A 20,903-nucleotide genomic window follows, 5' to 3' on the forward strand; every position below is an offset into this window, starting at 1 on the left:
GCCAAAGTTCTGAGTAGATTCTAATGTGTGCAGGTGGAGCTGGAGCTGGGTAGGGTGCCCCGCCCTCCGCAGAGCTCTAGTGGGTTCAATTTCTTTGCTTCTCTTTTGGTGTTAAGTTCAGGGTCTGAGGCATCGGTGGGTGGGTCCAGCATGGCGCCACCCCGCTCCCGGCCGGGCCTCAAAGATGGCCGCATCCACTGGGGGCAGACATGTTTGGGCCACGTGACCCAGGCCCAGGCCCGAGGCGGCTGAACTTGACGCACGGTAGAGGCGGGGCTCCTCCCCCGCAGCCCTGGCGTCGAGCGTCTCGTGACAGGTACTTCCGCTCGGGGCGGCGGCGGTGGCGGAAGTGGGAGCGGAGCCGGAGTCTTGGCCATAAAGCCCGAGGCGGCGGCGGCGGCGGCGGCGGCGGCGTTGGGAGCTTGGACAGGCCGAGGAGCCCGCCGGAATCGGAGCTCGGACTTTCCTTCGCTCCTGTCGACCCCTCGTCTCCTCCTCGGCGGACCCCTCGCGACGCGCCCGGCCCGGAGCCTAGCGGAGCGGCCGCGGTAAGTGGCGGCCCGGCCCCATCCCCCTCCCGGCCCTAGGTCGCCGGTGCGCGCCGTCCGTGTCTTGGGCAGGCCCGGCCCGGCCTCTTGGGGAGCTCCGTGTCTTCGGGCCCGGCGTCAGGCCGGCCGAGCGTCCGCGGGGGTGTCAGAGGTCGCCGGGTGTGACCCCGGCTGGCGCCGCGCACGCCCGTTTCCCGGGGCGTCCGGCCCGAGACGGCCAGGGCGACCTGGCCTGGGCGGCCCGGCACTGGGGCGGCGGCCGAGGGCGGGGGCCGGCCGACCAGCGGCGGGGGCGCCGCCCACCCTGCTCCGGTGCCAGGCAGAGCCGCGTGCCCGCCGTCCGGTCCTACCGATGCGGATGAGGGTCCCCGACGCCGCGACTCCACGGAGACCCGGGTCACGTGTCCCGGGCTCCCTCGGGCGCCTCGGGCTCCCGCGACTGGGAGCTTTTTATCACAAAGACGTTACGGTGAGGCGTGGAAGAAGTTTCCAAACTTGCTGGGGGAGAGACGGTGGCTGGGTGCAGAGCTGTGTTTGGTTCGGACCGCGGCGGGGCCCGCTTAGGGCGTTCAGTTCGGGCTTCCCCGAAAGGAATGGTTCGCAAAACTGGGAAAATTGAAAATAACAGTAGCAAACATTGGAGCGGTTACTGCATGTTAGGCAGCGTGGCAATATTTCTGCACCGATTATTGTATTTAATTCTCAGAATAGACTTCTCAAGTACCATTATTGTGCCTACTTATAGGTATGGAAATGGAAGATCGGAGAGGTTAAGTCATTTGCCCAAGGTCGCAGAACTAATAAGTTATGGAGCAGAGATTTGAGTCCAGGCGCCCAGACGCCAGAGCACTGTGCTCGGCCTCTGGATTGTACTGCTTTCTGATGCCCCTGAAGCTTGTGAAGTGTCTTTTGCCCCCTGGTATCTGTCTCTCTCCGCCTCCTTTCTTTCTAGTGATGTCATTTGGGAAGCCTTTTCTGGTGCCATTAGTTCTGCCTTAAAACCATAACATATTACATTTGCAGTTGTGAGTTTTAGCGCACTTTTTTGTTTGTAAGTAGTGTAGTGCCTGTAAACTGGGAGCTCCAGTATCATAGCAGAGTACTCAATTGAGGTTTGAAAGTTTTTGTTACCTACGTCTTTTGTCAAATGAGTTGGGCTGGCAGTCCTGCCATGTGGTTCTTTCCTGTTGAAAATACTGTATCTTCTCTTTGGATTCCAAAAGAACAGGCTCTTGTCTCTTCCTTGTGACTGAAGCAGCTGATTCCCCGCATGACTTCTCATCCATGGATTGATAAAGTCTTCTATTGGTGTGCTTCTCTCTTCAGACTTAGGAGAGTTTGTTCAGATTTGAGTCTAAGAACTGGAAAGTGAGTTGTGAGTACTTCTCCTGAAGATCCTGTCCAAGCCCTGTTGTAGTCTGATTTCTTTTCTTTTTTTTTTAAACCTTGTCACCCAGCCTGATATCCTTAAGTGGGTATTAAGTGTGGTAGCCTTAAGTATTGTTTCATCCATTCATCAGATGTTTTGAGTATCTACCATGTATCAGGCATTGCCTGTTGACTCAGGGAGATAGGCCTGGTTCCTATCCTCAAGGAATTTAAAGATGGTGAGTGACCATGGCCAGGAATTCTCTTGTGGAATGGCTTGGCGGTAGAATTTGAGATTTTTTGTAGAGAGGAGTTATTTTTCATCTCAGCAAGTGCATTCAGAGTAATCCAGGCAGCACGGTGTTCTGGGTAACTTGAAAGCCTTGTTCATTTTAACAACAGCGTTTGATTTGGTTTGCTTTTGAAGAGAGTTCGTAGAAGATAATATCACAGTTTCTAAATTGGTCGTGTGTTTTGAAGGGTAATTTTCATCTCTAAACTTGTTTTACCTTTTGCTCTCCAGCATTTTTTGTTGTTCGCTGAAGAGGGGGTTGGTGTCACTGTCACCTTACAGAGCGAATGTCCGCTTCGGGGGCTGTCTGAGCAGAGGTGCGCTTGGCGGGCTGGGGCTGCTGCTTTAGCCGACAGTGGAAGTTTCATGTGCCGCCTCCCAGTCTCAGTACCAGTATCATCCTAGATAAAACCCTCCGCCACCCCACGTCCCACAAGTCCTCTGGTTCCCCTTCTTTAAGAGGGGATGTGAGTTTTGCATTTGTGGTAGAATTTCAGGAGTAGACAAACAGAAGGGGGAATGGAATGTAGAAGATACTCTAAAACAGCTTTATTTGGACAGTTTTTCAGGTAATTGTTAGCAACCTCGTGGAGCAAAAATATTTCTTGGTGCCAGCCAGGCCTGACCCCTGCCCTAGACCCCATAAACAAAGAGCATTGCTTTATAGTACGGTGTGGCTTTGAATCCAGTTCCTGACCCCACCACCAGGCGAAGCAGAACGTTTGGGTTGTTTGATTAGCTTTTAATAAATTTCCAAAGGGACCTGCCCTGAGAACATCCTTGCCCTTCGGTTTGGCGTTAGCCTTTCTATGCAAAGGTGTAGCAAGCCCAGGCCACACACGTGGGAGAGCCCTTTTATGCACTATTTCTCTCTGAGATTTGACGTAAATGTTTACCATTATTACTGTCATGAGTTGTCTGGCTCTCCATCTACGTAATTCACATACGGCTAAGGAGAACTCACCAGGCTGTTGGTCTGGGAGTTGGAGTCCGGGTGTTCCGGGGAAGTCTGGAGGAGTCCTCCTGCATGAGGCCCAGACGGCGGGTCACCTGGCACTGATGTCATCCCTGAAGGAGGCTGGAGCTGGGGAAGTTAGCTCCCCCCACTTCGCTGCTCCTGGCTTTCTGCTGCTTCCTGTCTCCCCTGTAAGGTGGCGGTTGTATTCCCGGCATTTATTCCTCTGCGTGATCACACCTGCGTCTGTGACTGCCGTCTGCTAGAGCTGTGTGCTTCTGTCTGCAGTTTGCTGCAATGTGTTGATCTCTTCAGTTATTTGCTCTCGCACCTTCCCTGTATTTTCTGCTTTTTCCTTCCCGCATATGGCATTAAACACAGAAAAATAGTTTGCACTTATATTTTAAAACTTGTTAATGGCGGAGTGGTTAGTGTGATTTGTGAATCAAAAGTAAAAGTGACGCGGTGCGGGAAATCAGAACAGGCTTTTTAGCACCGTCTCCGACTAGTTTCAATTTTAGTACTCCAGGCTGTGATTTCAAAAACAATTTAAGAATAGCTACTTGCAGAATGTCTCCATGGGGGAGGAAGAGAGCTTGGGAGTTGGTTCCAGTGGTGACATGCAGTATTGGCCTTGTTCATCTCCCTGAAGATGCAGGGCTTAATGCAGGGGATCTCAGGCCTCGCCCGGGGCTCTCTGTTTTGGTGATGTCGTCACTGCCGCGGAGATCAGTCTCACTGATTCTGTTGTCCATATCCTGGTTGTCTAGGACTGCTTGCTGTCCGCACAGAGCACGTTTGAGCAAGCCCATCAAGGGAGGCAGGGACCTTGCTTGGCTCTCAAGTGGCCTTGCGTGTGTGCCCGTCCCCAGGTGCAGGGAAGAGCCTTCTCTGGTCTCCCGCCCCCCTCACAGCTAGAGGGCTTGCTCTTACTACTGCCTTTCCTGGACTTAAGCTCAGCTCAGTTAGGGAATACTTTAAAATTTCCATTGTGAAGTAAAAAGTTACATCGTTGGTTTCCAATCTTGGTATGCAGTTTTAACTTTAAAAATTTATTACCGTTTGAGTTGTTTTGAGAGTACACAACAAAGCTACTATGAATTAACCTTTAAAAAACCTGATTGTAACAGCACAGACTTTATGAAAAATAATGCCTCTTACATGTGCTATTCAGTCAGGCTACCGACAGTTCTCTGTGTACTTACACGCCAGGGACCCCAGAAATAACTCTGGGTCGTTTGGGTAACCCACAGGTTAAGAGCCACGTTAAAGTCCTCCAACCTGTCCTGTTCAGTCGATGGTTGTTAAAGAACGTTCTTTTTTTTTTTTTTTTTTTTAATTAATTAATTTATTTCTTTTAGGCTGCATTGGTTCTTCATTGCTGTGTGCGGGCTTTCTCTAGTTGTGGTGAGCCGGGGCTACTCTTTGTTGCAGTGCACGGGCTTCTCGTTGCGGAGCACGGGCTCTAGGCATGCAGGCTTCAGTAGTTGTGGCGCATGGGCTTAGTTGCTCCGTGGCATGTGGGATCTTCCCGGCCCAGGGCTCGAACCCGTGTCCCCTGCCTTGGCAGGCGGATTCTTAACCACTGCGCCGCCAGGGAAGTCTGCATTCATGTTTTGTAGAAACTTTTCCTACGTGGTATTTGTCTTTCAGTGTTTTTTAATGTTTGCCTAGTGCTTAACAGTTCACATAGGATTTCAGCTGGTGTTCACAGCAGCCCTGCAGGCTTAAGAGGGTGGCCGAGCCTGGGTGCTCCGGTGGCCCGGCTACTCTAATGCTAGTCTGGGTCTCCTGAAACACAGCTGAGGCTCTTCCTGATGCACCAGCCTGGCTTTTTGATTATTCATGATTGCTGTAAAGCACTCAGCATTTGACTCCTTATAAAAACGTATCTTTCTTCCACTGTTTTTTATTTAAAATGACAGTTCTCTTTTGCTGATTATTAAATAAGCCATTTCTTTAAAAAAAAAAAAAAGCTAGGAAAATTCAGAAGTAAAAAGAAGAAAAATTCAGTTCACTACTCTGAGGCAGACCGGAGTGTTAACTGGTTATTTAATTCTTATGAATGTATACTTTAATGAGTTTCAATTTTTAAAGTATGGTATGAGAGATTAACTTTGGAGGGCCCTGGATATTCTTTGGATCCTTTGACTCGTGGGACCCCTCCAGATAAACACTCAGTGGTGGGAAGCTGGGATCCGGAGACTAGCTGGATTTTTCAGATGTTTAGTGGCAGCAGGTGAAGAACCTGATGCATTCGGTACCATAATGAGGTTTTTGGCCGTGGTGACAGTGGGTCAGTAGGTTGTTGCAACTTGTCATTTCTACATGTTAGTGAACTGTGAATTTGCAGTAGGGCATGTGAAAAGCGTACAGATAAAAGAACAACTTCGAGAGTTCTCATAAACTCAGAAATAAGCCCCCTAGTGCCTCCTTCAGGTCATTGTCATCCCCTCCTGCTGCTTTTTAAAATACTGTTCTAGTTTTCCATTTACCTTTTTTTTTTTAATATTCATTCATTTATTTAGGCTGCGCTCAGTCTTAGTTGTGGCATGCGGGCTCTTAGTCATGGCATGCATGCAGGATCTAGTTCTCCAACCAGGGATCAAACCCTGGACCCCTGCATCGGGAACTTGGAGTCTTACCCACTGTACCACCAGGGAAGTCCCTCCTCCTGCTGATTTTTAACACTGTAGTTTAATTTTGTCTGACTCGACTTTGTGTAAATCATACACTGTGTATCCTTTTGTATCTGTCTCTTTGAGTCATTGTTGCCTGTGAGATTTTCTGTTGGGTGCAGTGGTAACTCCATTTTCATTGCTCAGTAGTATTTGATTATATGATACACCGTAGTGTTTTTATTAACTTATTGATGGGCATTTGGGTAGCTTGTAGTTTGTGGCTGGTAAAAATAATGCTGTATCGGGACTTCCCTGGTGATTCAGTGGTTAAGATTCCACGATTCCACTGCAGGGGGCACGGGTTCAACCCCTGGTCAGGGACATCCCACGTGCCATGCGGTGCGGCCAAAAAAAAAAAAATGCTGTATGGATATTCTTGGGTTTGTCTTTTGATGACTGTATGCACACATTTCCATAAGTTAATACTGAGGAGTGGAAAGTTTTAGCATGTGTATCTGTATATTGCTAGGGCTGCTATAACCAATACCACAGACTGGGTGGCTTAAACAACAGAAATTCATTTTCTCATGATTCTGGAGCCTAGAAGTCCGAGATCGAGGTGTTGGCAGGGTTGGTTTCTTTAGAGGCCTCTTTCCTTGGCTTGTAGGTGAACGTCTTCTCCTTGTGACCTCATATGGTCTTTTCTCTATAGGGGTCCGTGTCCTAACCTCCTCTTCCAAGGACACCAGTCTGATGAGGGCCCACCCTCATGACCTCGTTTAACTTTAATCACCCCTTTGAGAGCTCCGTCTCCAAATACAGTCATATTTTGACATTTTGAGGTACCAGGGGGTAGGACTTCGTAAATTCTTGGGGGGTGGGGTGGGGGACAAAATTCATTCCGTAACGGTATATGCTGCACCTCGGTAGACGCTGCCAGCTTTCCGAAGCTGTATACTGCTTTACCCTCCCATCAGCGGTATGTGAGAGTTCCAGACATTCCACATCTTTGCTGACGCTTATTTTCATTTTGCCCTTGTGGTGCTAGCATCGTATCTCCCTCCGGTACCAGCATGGGGAATCCTTGAGGGGGTGGGGAGGTTGTTTCTGGAGCCATATGTGTCATAACTTGAGACTGCCTCTTGTAAATGCTTTTTAAATCCGTTGGGGATAGAAAAGCAGAATGACTTCAGTCTAGTGAACAGTTAGCCCCCCTTAGTTGCCCTTATGGGTTAGTTTTTGCATTTATAATCTGGACTCATTCCTGGGGATGGAATTGGCTTCAAAGTGTCACCTGCAGGGTATAAATCAAGCCATGGTAGAGAGTGCTTTCACTGAAGTTCTTCCGTCTGACACTTGGATTCCCTCATACACGTGCTAGGACTGGGTCTGTTTTGCATGTTCTGACTGACCATTTAGGTATTAGTTGGTGTTTGACCAGCCGCCTTCTGGCTGCGTGCTCTTGAGCTTTGTGCATCCACTGTAGACCTCGGTTTGATGGGAATAATATTACATGCCCCTGCCCTTTCCCCACTCGAATCTCCTTGAGGGCAGGGATGAATCATTATTCTGGCATGGATCTTGAAATATTACTCAGTAAACTTAAAAATATTTTTCCAGTTCTCACTTTGGACACTGTTTTACTATCTGTAGCATGTAAGTTTTGCTTCTGGGCCACTGATTAATATGGATAGCCTTCCTGAATGATAAATTATGTGTTCTGTGTTCATTTGACACAGTTTTATTGTCTACTGTAAGAAAATACTGCTGACAGCTGTGGGGAGTATCAAATAAAAAACACTGGAGGTTTAGGAATAATTGTAAAAACAAGACAGGTGAGAGTCACAAAAATGCTGGAAGTGTTCAATGACTGGGTTAGGTGGTGCTGAGTAGATTTTGGATGAATTGATATGGAGGAGAGACTTGGGAAAGCCATTGTAGTTGGAGGGAATGGCATAGCAAACGAATCGAGGTGGGGGAACGTAGGGCAGATGGAGGGACTATGGTACCTCACATTGGGGAAGGGCAGTATGTACGGGGGCCAGACTGTGGTGGGGAGGGGACGAACTCCAGTGCCATGTTGAAGGATTTATGTTTAACAAAGTGGTACTTCACTGGGTGGTGCTAGGATAGGGCGTAATCCTTTCACTTGATCGTCACAATCCTATTGGGTAAGACTGATGCTGTCCCAGTTATGGATTTATAGTTTACCTAAAGAGAAACACATTAAGGGATGAGTGGGGCTAGGACTGAAATACAGGTGGCATGCTTAAACCTTCAGAGAGGTACTTGCTCAAAAATGCCTTTAACACAGGTTAAAAGTAAGAGCTGGTTTGGGGGGATGGGCTGGAGAAAGAGAGCAGTTAGCTTGGTTTTCTTCTTGAGCCACTCAGCCCATGTGGACACTTCTTACCAGTTTATGGGCAATGTTTTATTGGCTAAATGCCTGAGATAATCTAGGGTTCATATCAAACGTTCAAACTATTGAAAAATAGTTGTGTGTAACTCTCGTTTTCCATTCTGTCTTACCAACAAATTAAAAAAAAGGCACTGTCATCGTGGTCTGTGAATACAGACTCTTAGCTCTTGGTTTGGCACCTACATTTAGGACAGTGGGAGCATCATAGTCAAGAATCTGTTGATCCAGGGGCTGCAAAGTCCTCGTGACAAGAATTGCTTTCCAAGGAACTTTGAGAAGGTGGGCTTAGTTTTTCCCCTCCCCACACATGAATCTGATACCTTGAACAGAGTATATATATACACACAGACAGATAATCTCTTTACTTTTTGTAGAGCTTAATGGTTACCTTGTTGATGCTTCACTTCTAAGTTCAAACTAAGCGGCAGCATTTGCCTTGTCAGAATATTTTTTCAGATGCAAGAGCAGCCTGAAAGAACATGCTCAGTATCCCGACTAGCGCTCCATATTCCAGGTTGGCAGATGTGTCTTTAACCCCAAGAATGCTGAGAAGAATAGCGCCTTCTTTTTTTAAAGACAAGTACTTTTTTTTTTTTTAAATTAGTTTATTTTTAGCTGTGTTGGGACTTTGTTGCTGTGCGCCGGCTTTCTCTAGTTGCGGTGAGCGGGGACTACTCTCCGTCACCGTGTGCGGGCTTCTCATTGCCGGGGCTTCTCTTGCGGAGCACGGGCTCTAGGCGCAGGAGCTTCAGTAGTTGTGGCTCACGGGCTCTAGAGCGCAGGCTCAGTAGTAGTGGCGCACGGGCTTAGTTGCTCCGCGGGCCTGTGGGATCTTCCCGGACCAGGGCTCGAACTCGTGTCCCCTGCATTGGCAGGCAGATTCTTAACCCCTGCGCCACCAGGGAAGCCCAGAATAGCACCTTATGGAAGAGAATAGCCTTTGTAAACTTTAGTGATCTTTTTTAAGTGTTCTTTTAAAGTGTTTTTGAAAAGAGGGATGCTTTGACTAGTCTGTTTCTTTTGAAATGTAAATTTCCAGGTAGTGAGTTTTCCAGCAGCATCTGACTGAATTGGCTGGGTTTTTCTGTAGTAACAAATAATCTCAAAATGGCCAGCGTGGGGGCTTCCCTGGTGGCGCAGTGGTTGAGAGTCCGCCTGCCGATACAGGGGACGCGGGTTCGTGCCCCGGTTCCGGAAGATCCCACATGCCACAGAGCGGCTGGGCCCATGAGCCATGGCCGCTGAGCCTGCACATCTGGAGCCTGTGCTCCGCAACGGGAGAGGCCACGACAGTGAGAGGTGAGAGGCCCACGTACAGCTAAAAACAAAAAAAAAGGCCAGCGTGTCCAGTATGGACTTTCCAGGGGCTCTGTGTCATCCTTACTCCAGCTGAAGAAGCAGCCGCAACAGTGTGGGACGCCGTTGGCTGTCTTGGCAAAGTAAAGGAGAACTGCTGGAGGGTCTTGCTCCCGTGACTAAGTGTTCCAGCCCAGAGATGACACGTCACTCCTGCTCGCAGCTCACTGGTTAGAGTGAGTCACACTGCACAAGGGATCAAGAGGCGCTTGACTTGGAAAGCACAGAGTTGGAAATACAGTGGCTGGCTTCCGTGGGCGAGAGCTGCTGGGGGAAGGTGCCTCATCTGCAGATTCCTGTTCCGTTAGCCAGTAATTTAAACGCAAAGAAGATACCAAGTTGCCCATAAATCTCTCACAAATCAGCTTCCTGTCGTAAGAAATTTATTTCTTTTAAATGATAAGTGGGATAATCTCAATTCGATTTGCACGAAGTAGGCGTGAAAGGAACGTTTGAGTGTGAGCCCTCCCTTGCCTTCTACATTTTCAGTACCCTCGCCCAGCCCCCCCCCCCCCCCCCATCCTTCTTGTGAAGTGCTACCGGATAGTCTTGAAGAGGTCCTTAGGTCCCATTCCTTCCCTGGCGCAGAACCCTATGTTTTTCTACACGAACTGTCTCCAGCTTGTCTTCCTGGCTTTGTCCTTTTGATGCAGACCCTGTGTTGCCCTGACTTGCTGTATTTAACCTTTTCCTGACCGCACTTTGTGCTCTGCTTCCTACAGTTCGGTTCCTGCCACTCCCCTGCATCTCCGTGTTCTGTGTTGGCGTCCTGCCTTGCTCAGGCACCACCAGCTTCATTTCCTAAGTTTTTCCCATCATATTCCCACCTTTCACTGAAACCCTGGCACCTGTATATGTGTGTCTTAAACACATGTTATAGGTGTTCTACCTGCTCTAGGAGAGGGTCTTAGGGTAAATTCCCAGACTTATTTATTTAAACCAATAAGCCTTTTGTGGTGGGCGGGCACTGTGCAGCTTGCAGGATCTCAGTTCCCGGACCGGGGATTGAACCCGGGCCGCGGCAGTGAAAGCCCTGAGTCCTAACCACGAGGCAACCAGGGAACTCCCAGATCCTAGACTAATTTATGTTTTCCCTCCAAAGGTAACCATATGTAAGAAAGAACTAAAAATACGTTCCCCGAGTGGCTTTTGATAGATACATACACAAACACATCTGTTGTGCTCCCTGCTGAAAATTCCTCACCTTGTTTGAAATTGGTGGACCAGAAGCCGGAAGATTGTAGAGGCTTCCTTAAGCAGGGCCACGGGATGGATCTCAAGGGAGTTGCTAAGCTTCAGTTTCCACTGCTGGAAAATGAGAGTACACTGGTCCCCCCTTATCCCCAGTTTCGCTTTCTGCAGTTTCGGTTACCTGCGGTCAACCGTGGTCCAGAAATATTAAATGGAGGATTCCAGAAGTAAACAACTGGTAACGTTCAATTGCGTGCTGTTCTGAGTAGCATGATGAAATCTCGCTCCTTCCCACCTGGAATCCCCAACTGTCCACGTTCTCCGCTCCAGACGCCCAGGCCTTGACACCGCCACGGCCCCACCATCTGGGATCGCTCCAGGCGGTGGTCCGCCTTCAGGTGTGTAGTCAGAAGGCCAGCAGCGGCGGGACGCCATTTCATCCTCTCAGTCACAAGAAGGGGGGGGGCGAGTACAGTACAGTAAGACATTTTGAGAGAAACCACATTCGTATGTTATTACAGTATATTGTTAAATTGTTCTGTTTTGTTATTAGTTATTGCTGTTAATCTCTTTGCTTGCCTGACTGAAAGTTAAACTTTATCATAGGTGTGTATGTATAGGGAGAACAAAATGAACAGGGTTGGGTGCTATGTGTGGTTCCAGGCATCCACTGGGGTTTGCCCGTATCTCCCATGGATCGGGGGGACTAAGTGCCCACAGGATCCTCCCTATTCTCATCTTCTTCGGCTCTTGCTCATACTGCAGTGGCGTTTGCAGTATCCTAATTGGCAAGATGACATCATGGAAACGTAAAGGACCCGTTCAGCCACGGAGAAGCTGTCACCTATGTGGAGCCCTGCTCATTCACTTCTTTAGAGGAGCGGGGGGGAACCTCACTGCTAGGTGGCTAGATTTTTCCTAGAATGACTTGTTTCTAAATTACAGAGGCAGTGTAGCAGTCTTAAAGTGAACGGTGCTCTGTCATCCTTCCGATCGTTGGTGACCGTACTTCCAGACTTACGCTTTTCTGTTTAAGGGGGTCATACAGTGCACACTCTGTGTCTCTTGCTCGTTAAAGACTTCGCTCAGCACCCATCCGTGTCAGTGCCTGCTGTCGCTCGTGGCTGTGTGCTGCTGCTGCTGGCGCAGGCTAACGGTCCTCTCAATGAACACTTCGGGGACTTCTACCTTTTCTCTGTCACAGAATTATTTACTGTTTATCTTTGTCCAGTTACCTGGTAGTTTCCCTGAGATATAGTGGTCATACGTAGGTAAAATTTGGTACTCATTACCATAGTACCCCCAGGAAGGTTGCGTACTTAATATTTGTAGTTGGAGAATTCTATTTATATAGTTGCCAATTGTCAGTTTTCTTAGTGTTTGCCAGTTTAACTAGTGGGGAAAATTTAAATGGTGCCTCATTGTTTAACATTTCCATTTCTTTGATAAATGGATTAAACTTAAAAGATTAGCCATTTTTCTTTTGTGAATTGGCTTTTGTTCTTGAAAGCTCAGGTGAGGGTTTTTAAAAAACTGTATAGCGGGGCTTCCCTGGTGGCGCAGTGGTTGAGAGTCCGCCTGCCGATGTGGGGAACACGGGTTTGTGCCCCGGTCCCGGAGGATCCCACGTGCCGCGGAGCCTGCGCTCCGCAATGGGAGAGGCCACAGCAGTGAGAGGCCCGCGCACCTCCAAAACAAACAAACAAACAAACAAAATGTATATAGCAAGGGATTTCCATGTTGGCACAGTGGTTAAGAATCCGCCTGCCAATGCGGGGGACATGGGTTTGAGCCCTGGTCCGGGAAGATCCCACATGACGCGGAGCAGCTAAGCTTGTGCTCTGCAGCAAGAGAAGCCGGTGCAATGAGAAGCCCGCGCACCGCAAGTAGAGAAAGCCTGCGTGCAGCAACGAAGATCCAACACAGCCAGAAATAAAAGATAAATAAATTTATTAAAAATAAAAACAGGGCTTCCCTGGTGGCGCAGTGGTTGAGAGTCCGCCTGCCGGTGCAGGGGACACGGGTTCGTGCCCCGGTCCAGGAAGATCCCACATGCCGCGGAGCAGCTGGGCCCGTGAGCCATGGCCGCTGAGCCTGCGCGTCCGGAGCCTGTGCTCCGCAACGGGAGAGGCCACACAGTGAGAGGCCCACATACCGCAAAAAAAACCCCCCAAAAAACATATATATGTATCAAGAATATTTCTTATACAGTAAGAATATTTTTTATATAGGAAGAATATCAACGCTTTTTCATGTCGCAGTGTTCCTGGCTTGTTTCTTTTGGCTTGGTTTGGTTGATGCTGTGTTTTTGTAGTATAAAAACTTTCCTGTAGTCATGTCTGTCAATTTGTTTTGTTTTCTGGGTTTCATATTATACTTGGGCCTTCTCCTTTCCTAGGACAATAAAAACAATGGTTATTTTTTTCCTAGTACTTAGCACGTTTGGAATTCTTCTGTATGATGTGATGTCAGACTCTTTTTTTCCAAATGCATAGTTGCCTCAGTATTTCATTGTATTTTCATCTTTTCCTCACTGACTAGAAAATTTTTTTTATCACACACACTGATTTCTCATCTACACGTGTCTTTTGTGAACGCTTCTGTTCCGTTGTTTCTGGGACAGTGCCGCTGTCTTCCTGGCTTCTCTGCCTCATGATACGTTTTCATAAATTAGGCAGTTTTCCTTCTTTCACAGAACTCTGTGGAAGCTGTGCTCAAAGACCTGTTTGCTTCTGATTAACTTGGTGCTCCTCCTGCGCTTGTCCTGTCCTTGATCAGTTTGTCAGGCAGATTCATTTATCAGGAAATCTAGAGGAAGCCTTTTCCTAAGATGCCCTGGTAGGGGGAAGGAGCTACCTCCAGTCCACCTGCCGTGTGTCTGGGGCAAACACCGTATACTTGCTTGTTCAGTCAGCAGGTTTTGTGGAGCACCTACCACGCCACAAGCTCCCGTACAGAAGGGCTTGTACAAACAGTAGAAAACCTGTACTGAGCCCCGGAAAGCCTTGGGTTTGGGTGGTGATGTACATATCTGTTCATCCTTGTATGTATCCCTGTTGCCTTGTGTAATGGGTTGGAAAGCAAGTATTGGGTTTTAAACTGTGTTCATGTTGCTTTTAAGCATTTCACGTTTTGCCATCTCTGGTCTTTTCTTGCAGTATTTGAGCATACAGTTACTTCATAATCGGCACTCTGGATGGATTTTTTTTGTTAAATTTTATTTATTTTTTGGCCATGCCATACTGCGTGGTGTGCTGGATCTTAGTTCCCCACCCAGGGATAGTACCCGTGCTCTCTGCAGTGGACGTGTGGAGTTGTAACCACTGGACCGGCAGTCCCCTGGACGGGTTTTTATTGTTGACTGTTCTTGTCTAACTTTGACAAGTTAGATTTCTCTGTCTTTCTTAGTGGGGGGTTGTTCATAGCAGATTCCATAAGAATGTGCCAGGCTTGGCATGCATTAAAATGTTTCTTTTTACTAATTAATTTTCACAGATAAAGAGTAGACCATTGGGCCAGTCTTTATTTTCAGGGCTTTTGAGGAAATGTTAGCTGTCTGAATTGTGAAAAACAATTACCTTTTTTTTTTTTTTTTTTTTTTTTTAACAATTACCTTTTTGACAGAAAAAGTACACTGGGTCAACCAGTTCTTTCTTTTTTCTCTTGCTTGTTATCTTCTAAAGGTGTAGCTCGTCATTTGTGCATGTTGTGATATGAAGTCCTGTCCGTGGTCTCCTGTGTTGCAGGTACCCACGGTCTGCGAGGGGAGGAGGGTGAAGCTTGGTGCCCAGGACCCCTGTTAGCCCAGTGGAGAGGCGAGGCTCCGTAATCAAGAGTCCTGGGGGTGGGGGCAGGTCAGGGCGGGAGAGGAGGAGCTCATGTGGGCCGGTCCTGCCATGTACCCCCTCTCTGGGCACACAGTCAACCAATAACTTCACCTGTAGCTGTTCACAGGCCAGAATCAAACACTGTGTGTCCAAATCTGAGAACTAAGTTGGTTTTTCGCTTCCTGTCTCCGTGGTGCAGGGGTGGAAGTGCGGTCTGTAGACGCCTGAGCTTGCAAAGGCTACGCCCGGCCGGTGCCACGCTAGGGAAGTGCCCAGTGGGGAGGCGGCTCCTGTCCTGGGGGGGCCTCCTTTTGGCTGTGTGACACTTGAAGAGCTACCTACAGAGGGGACGATGTCATATGAAAACCGATTTGATAGGAGGCTTCCGGACAGGTGAGCAGGCGATGATGCACTTGATCAGTCCAGAAGGAAACTGGAAAACAGTCTGTGTCTCCTCTCAATCCCTCCTACCTAGACATGACCGTGAACCCTTTCATTGCTTGGTTTTGACTTTCAAAACTGACATTTCATAGGCTTCAACCTAATAATGGAAGCATAATTGGTTCTGTACCGCTTTAAAAGAAGAAATCTAACTACATTTTAGAAGGTCCATTAATAATACGTGTAAGTCTGTCTGGTATGTATTTAATGTATTCTGAATATGTATTTTGAAGTAGGGGCAGAGTATTTTCCCTACTTGGGTCATTTTTTGGCTGAGAGAAGTACATGGAGGGGAGGAGAGAAGTGGACCCGTGACCTTCCAAACATGTTGACGTGCGGAACCTGGAAGCAGGCTGTGAGATTCTGGGCCTGATTGACTGAGGGGGTGGTAGGCCTTGAAAACGCGAGGCGGGAGGATCGGGACTGCGTGCAGTGCGAGAGCGGGCCTGGTGTGCAGCACTGCGCACGTGACTTCAGGGCCGCTGGGCTTTGCGCTTTTCAGCTGTGTTATTTGAGAGCCCAGGTAGCAAGTACGTGATGGGACTGAAAGCAGGTTTGCGGTACTCTTATTTTCCCATTAATCCCATTTTCTCATGGCAGCCTATCCATACTTACATGTCGAAAGGGAAAGGACAAGAAAACGCAGAGGAGATCATTCTGGGTGAAAGGATTTGCAGCTGAAATAGCTGGGGCGTGAAGCGCCTGACGACGGCTGTGGCTGTGAAAGCAGGAGAGCTTGTTGGGCAGGTGTTGGGTAGCTGGGGGCTGGGCGGGGCACGCGCAGTGGAGTCGGATGGAAGGAAGCAGGGCAAAGTGCTCCCGAAGAAAGGAGGGACCAAAGATGCCCAGGCAGTGCTGCGTGCTGCGCTGCCCTTGTCTGTATCAGCTTCCGGTGACACGGAGAGGTTCCCAGCTTCCCCTTGCTGCTCATCGGTGATGATGTCACGCTCAGGGCCCCTGAGGGCCAGCTCTTGGTGCAGTTTTCCTGTTATTGTTGGAGGAACTTGTTTGGTAGGAATTGCTGGGTGTTAGCACATTGGTTTTTCACGTCGTATCCTCCGGCTTACCCACTGGTACAAATTAATTGCCTCAAAACTGGCGTTTTGTTTTTTTTATTTTATTTATTTAGTTTTGGCTGTTCTGGGTCTTCATTGTGGTGCGTGGGCTTCTCATTGAGGTGGCTTCTCTTGTTGAGGAGCACGGGCTCCGTGTGCAGGCTTCAGTAGTTGTGGCATGCGGGCTCAGTAGTTACGACTCGCGGGCTCTTGGTGCGTGGGGTTCAGTAGTTGTGGCGCACGGGCTTAGTTGCTCCGCCACATGTGGCATGTTCCGGACCAGGACTTGAACTGGTATCCCCTGCATTGGCAGGCGGATTCTTAACACTGTGCCACCAGGGAAGCCCAAAGGCATGTTTTAGAGAAGGTTCCTGGAGTGAGAGCTAAGTAGTTCTCCTGCACAGAGCATTCTTTGTATTTTTTCTTATGTATGCTTCCAGAAAGATGTTTCTATTAAGATAAAAGAAGGTAAATATTCTAGCAAATGTCCAGGCTCCTAATGGGGTTAGGGTTAGGGCACGGAGTTGGAAGTATTAACTTCAGCTGCAGCCGCAGGCACTCGGAAGTTGTCCCGGGAATAAAGACTCCAGAAGTAGATTCTTTGTCATGCTCCTTGTCAGCCACCTCTTAATAACTACGTTCCACCCTAGTGCTTTGAACAGTACTTAAACCCTGGAGCAACTAGGCTGACGCGGGGGGTCTGCGCTGTGAGATGAGATGATCTTTGCCTGTTGCCACACACTGTCTCTCTCGCTGTGCTCTTCTGTGGTCACAAGATGCTTAAGGAAGGAGTTACATTCAGGGAGGAGTGACGCATCCTGATCCTTTACCAAAACTGGAAAACAAACCATGCCTTACATTGAAAGAATATGCATGTACCTGGCATTTTCTGCTGAGAGAACTAGCAGTGATTCAAGGGCTTGAATGAGCTTGGTCGAGGTCTAAAAATTGGACTGAGTCACTGATATTTAAATTAAAAGACTGTAGACCCCAGTGATGTCACACAAAATGACAGAGTAGGAAGCTTTAGTGGCCGGTTCCTCTACCAGGTCAGCCGTTGAGCTGGAAAGAGGGGTTGGAATCAGCTGTTTTGGAACTCCGGGACCTGATTCGATGAAGCCTTCCTGAGGGGATAGTCTGTCTGCTGGTCTTTGCTAAGCGAGTGGTGGGCTCACAAGTGGACAGTTCTAGCCCTGAACAGGCAACAGTCAGCAATCCTTGGAGAGCAAGAGAATCAGATTTCCAGAATTGCACACTATAAAATACTCAGAGTGTCCATTTCTTAACAAAAAATATTACGGAACATAACTAAGAAACAGGAACATGTGGCCCATTGACAGGGAAAAAAAAGAAAAAAGAATTTGACAGAAACCATCCCAGAGGAGGCACAGATGTTGGGATTACTAGTCAGACATTAAATCAGCTGTCTTAAATCTGCTCAAGGAGCCAAAGGAAACCATGGGCAAAGAAGTAAAGGAAATTGGGAATACAGTGTCTGAACAAAATGAGGGTATCAAGAAAGAGTAATTATAAAAAGGAACCAAACAATTCTGGAACAGAAAAGTATAGTAACTGAAAGAAGAAACTTACTGGAAGGGTTTAAGAGTGATGTGAGCAGAAGAATGAGCCAGCAAGCTGAATGTTAAGACAACTGGAGTTATTCAGTGTGAGGAGCAGAAAGGAAGGAGCGCAGCCTGAGTGTGAATGGATCGAACTCCCCTGTTCTAACTTGCAGTAATGAGGGAAGTAAGAGGCAGCCTTGGGCCACTCCGGCCCGAGGCGCAAGGGAGAGGAGAGCTGAGCGCTCCATCATTGCAGCCGCCTGCCTCCAGGCCCTGAGCTGGAGCCGCTGAGCACGGTGCACCAGTGGGGGTGGTCCTGGAAGCGGGGGTGTGTGTGTTGGGGAGAAGGCGGTCCAGCCCCGGCCTCCCAGCCTCGCTCCCCATCTCTGTCCTGCGTGTGCCTGACACCCCAGCTTCCCACTGCCCGGATGCCTGCTCTCCATTCCCTGCACTCAGACCCACGCCTCGGGGCCCAGCCAGACTTCACCTCCTTCACGAAGCTGCCCTGATCCCTCCCACCGCAGGTGAGCGTGCGCTGTGGTGTGTGTCCTCCTTGGTCCCTGTAAACAGGTGACTGCACTGTAGTTGGGTCCCTGTCTCATCTCCCCAGCTGCACTGGGAGCTCTTCAGACAGGATCTGTGTCTGATTCCTCTTGGGGAGCCCAGTGGTGCTTGACCTGGGTTGTGGGCATCCCAGGTAGAAAACCACACATGCAAAGTGTCTGTGGGAAACTGAGCAGTGAGTAAAGTGCAAGGCGTGGGCGGTGCTGAAAGGTCTGCAGCGGGCCAGTCACACAGGGTCCAGAAAGCCCAGTAAGGAACTGGGACTGGCCGGGGAGGGGATGAAAGCTGGCGATGGATTTCAAGGAGAGCAGCACTGGTTGACTGCACATTGGGCTACTTAGCCTAAAAAACCAAAACTGGGGAGATTAAGGAGTGCAGCAAGATCCCCAGCCCGTCCCAGCCCTCCTCTTGCTTCCCCAGCTGTGCTCCCAGGGTGTGGCACGAAGGCGGAGCCTCTCTGATGGGTCAGATGCAGACTCATGGGCAGGGTCACTGAGCATTGAAAGGCTGTACACACAGCGCCAGTGGGCTGAGCAGCGTTCCTCGGGCTTCCCAGGAGCCCACGCGGGAGCTCCCAGACGGACATCTGACACACAGATTCACCACCTAAAATGGAAATACAAGGTTCCTGGGAATCTGGAACTTGCTTTTTAAAAGGCACCTTTCCATCATCCCCTCCATCCCTCTGGGCTGCTCTGTGTTATCAAGACTCCTCCCTATGGACCCCCCAGGATGTCTGGCTCATGCGGAGCTCCCCTAGAACCTCAAGCTGCCGAACAGCCCATGCTTTGGTCAAGCCTCTTAGAGGGGCCGCTCCGTGCCACTGTTATAAAAAGGAGAAATCACAGTAGAATACAAGTCCCATATTGCAGTCAGGGAACTCTACTATACAGGAAGGTGACCCCAACCCTCTTTGGGGGGGCACACCCCCTATCACTTCTCTGACTCCCCACACAGGCTGGTTCATGGTGCTTTGTTATCCTATAACGAACCTCTTGCTTGCAGTGAACACAGGCTGCGTCCTCTGACATAAAGCATACCAGTGTTTTCTTAGGTCATTTTTTCAAGGTAATAGAAATAAAAACAAAAATAAACAAACGGGACCTAATCAAACTTACAAGCTTTTGCACAGCAAAGGAAACCATAAACAAGATGAAAAGACAGTCACAGACTGGGACAAAATATTTGCAAACAGTGTGACTGACAATGGCTTAATTTCCAAAATGAATAAAGAGCTCACACAACTCAATAACAAACAACCCAATCAAAATATGGGCAAAAGACCTAAATAGACACTTCTCCAAAGAAGACATACAGATGGCCAATAGGCACGTGAAAAGATGCTCGTCGCTAATTATTAGAGAAATGCAAATCAGAACTATAATAAAGTATCTCCTATACCAGTCAGATTGGCCATCATCAAAAAGTTTACAAATAACCAATTTTGGAGAGGGTGTGGAGAAAAGGGAACGCTCCTACACTGTTGTGGGAATGTAAGTTGGTGCAGCCACTATGGAAAACAGTGTGGAGGTTCCTCCAAAAACTAAAAATAGAATTACGATATGATCCAGCAATCCCACTCCTGGGCCTATATCCAGACAAAACTCTAATTCAAAAAGATACGGGGCTTCCCTGGTGGCGCAGTGGTTGAGAGTCCGCCTGCCGATGCAGGGGACACGGGTTCGTGCCCTGGTCCAGGAAGATCCCACGTGCCGCGGAGCGGCTAGGCCCATGAGCCATGGCCGCTGAGCCTGCGCGTCCGGAGCCTGTGCTCCGCAACGGGAGAGGCCACAACAGTGAGGCCTGCGTAACGCAAAAAAAAAAAAAAAAAAGATACGTACACCCAAAGTGTTCATAGCAGCACTATTTACAATAACCAGGACATGGAAGCAACTTAAATGTCCATCGACAGATGAATGGGTAAAGAAGATGTGGTACATATATACCGTGGAATACTACTCAGCCATAAAAAAAGAATGAAATAATGCCATTTGCAGCAACATGGATGGCCCTAGAGATTATCATACTAAGTGAAGTCAGAAAGAGAAAGAAAAATACCATGTGATATCACTTACATGTGGAATCTAAAATATGACACAAATGAAACTATGAAACAGAAAGAGACTCACAGACATAGAAAACAAACTTATGGTTACCAAAGGGGAAAGGGAGTAGGGGAGGGATAAATTAGGACTTCGGGATTAACATATATTGTACAAACTACTATATGTAAAATATATAAATAACAAAGTTCTGTATAACACAGGGAACTATATTCAATATCCTGTGATAAACCATAATGGAAAAGAATATAAAAAAGAAGGTATATATGTATAACTGAGTCATTTTACTGTGTAGCAGAAATTAACACAACATTGTAAATCAACTGTACTTTAAGAAATAAAATAATTAAAAAAAAAAAATCCTGGGCTTCCCTGGTGGTGCAATGGTTGAGAGTCCACCTGCCGATGCAGGGGACGCGGGTTCGTGCCCTGGGCCGGGAAGATCCCACGTGCTGTGGAGCAGCTGGGCCCGTGAGCCATGGCTGCTGAGCCTGTGCGTCCGGAGCCTGTGCTCTGCAACGGGAGAGGCCACAACACTGAGAGGCCCGCGTACTGCAAAAAAAAAAAAAAAAAACCTTCATGCTGTGGACTTCATGAAAAAGTGCCTGGAGGCTGGAGGAGCTCTGTTGATTTTTTTTTTT

General features: G+C 48.3%; 1 protein-coding gene across 2 annotated transcripts in view; it reads left to right on the forward strand.

The window, feature by feature from the left end:
* The first annotated feature begins 319 nt into the window (after positions 1-319).
* Positions 320-20,903, forward strand: part of RAB7A (RAB7A, member RAS oncogene family) — a 69,381-nt gene continuing 48,797 nt past the window's right edge. The window contains exon 1 of one of the 2 annotated variants that reach the window (XM_065884897.1): positions 320-548. The gene's annotated coding sequence lies outside the window, so the exon portion shown is untranslated. The remainder of the gene's footprint in view (positions 549-20,903) is intronic. The other variant, XM_065884898.1, reaches the window with a different exon arrangement.

This window comes from Phocoena phocoena, chromosome 10, assembly GCF_963924675.1.
Source record: "Phocoena phocoena chromosome 10, mPhoPho1.1, whole genome shotgun sequence".
In the NCBI taxonomy this organism is placed as follows: domain Eukaryota; kingdom Metazoa; phylum Chordata; class Mammalia; order Artiodactyla; family Phocoenidae; genus Phocoena; species Phocoena phocoena.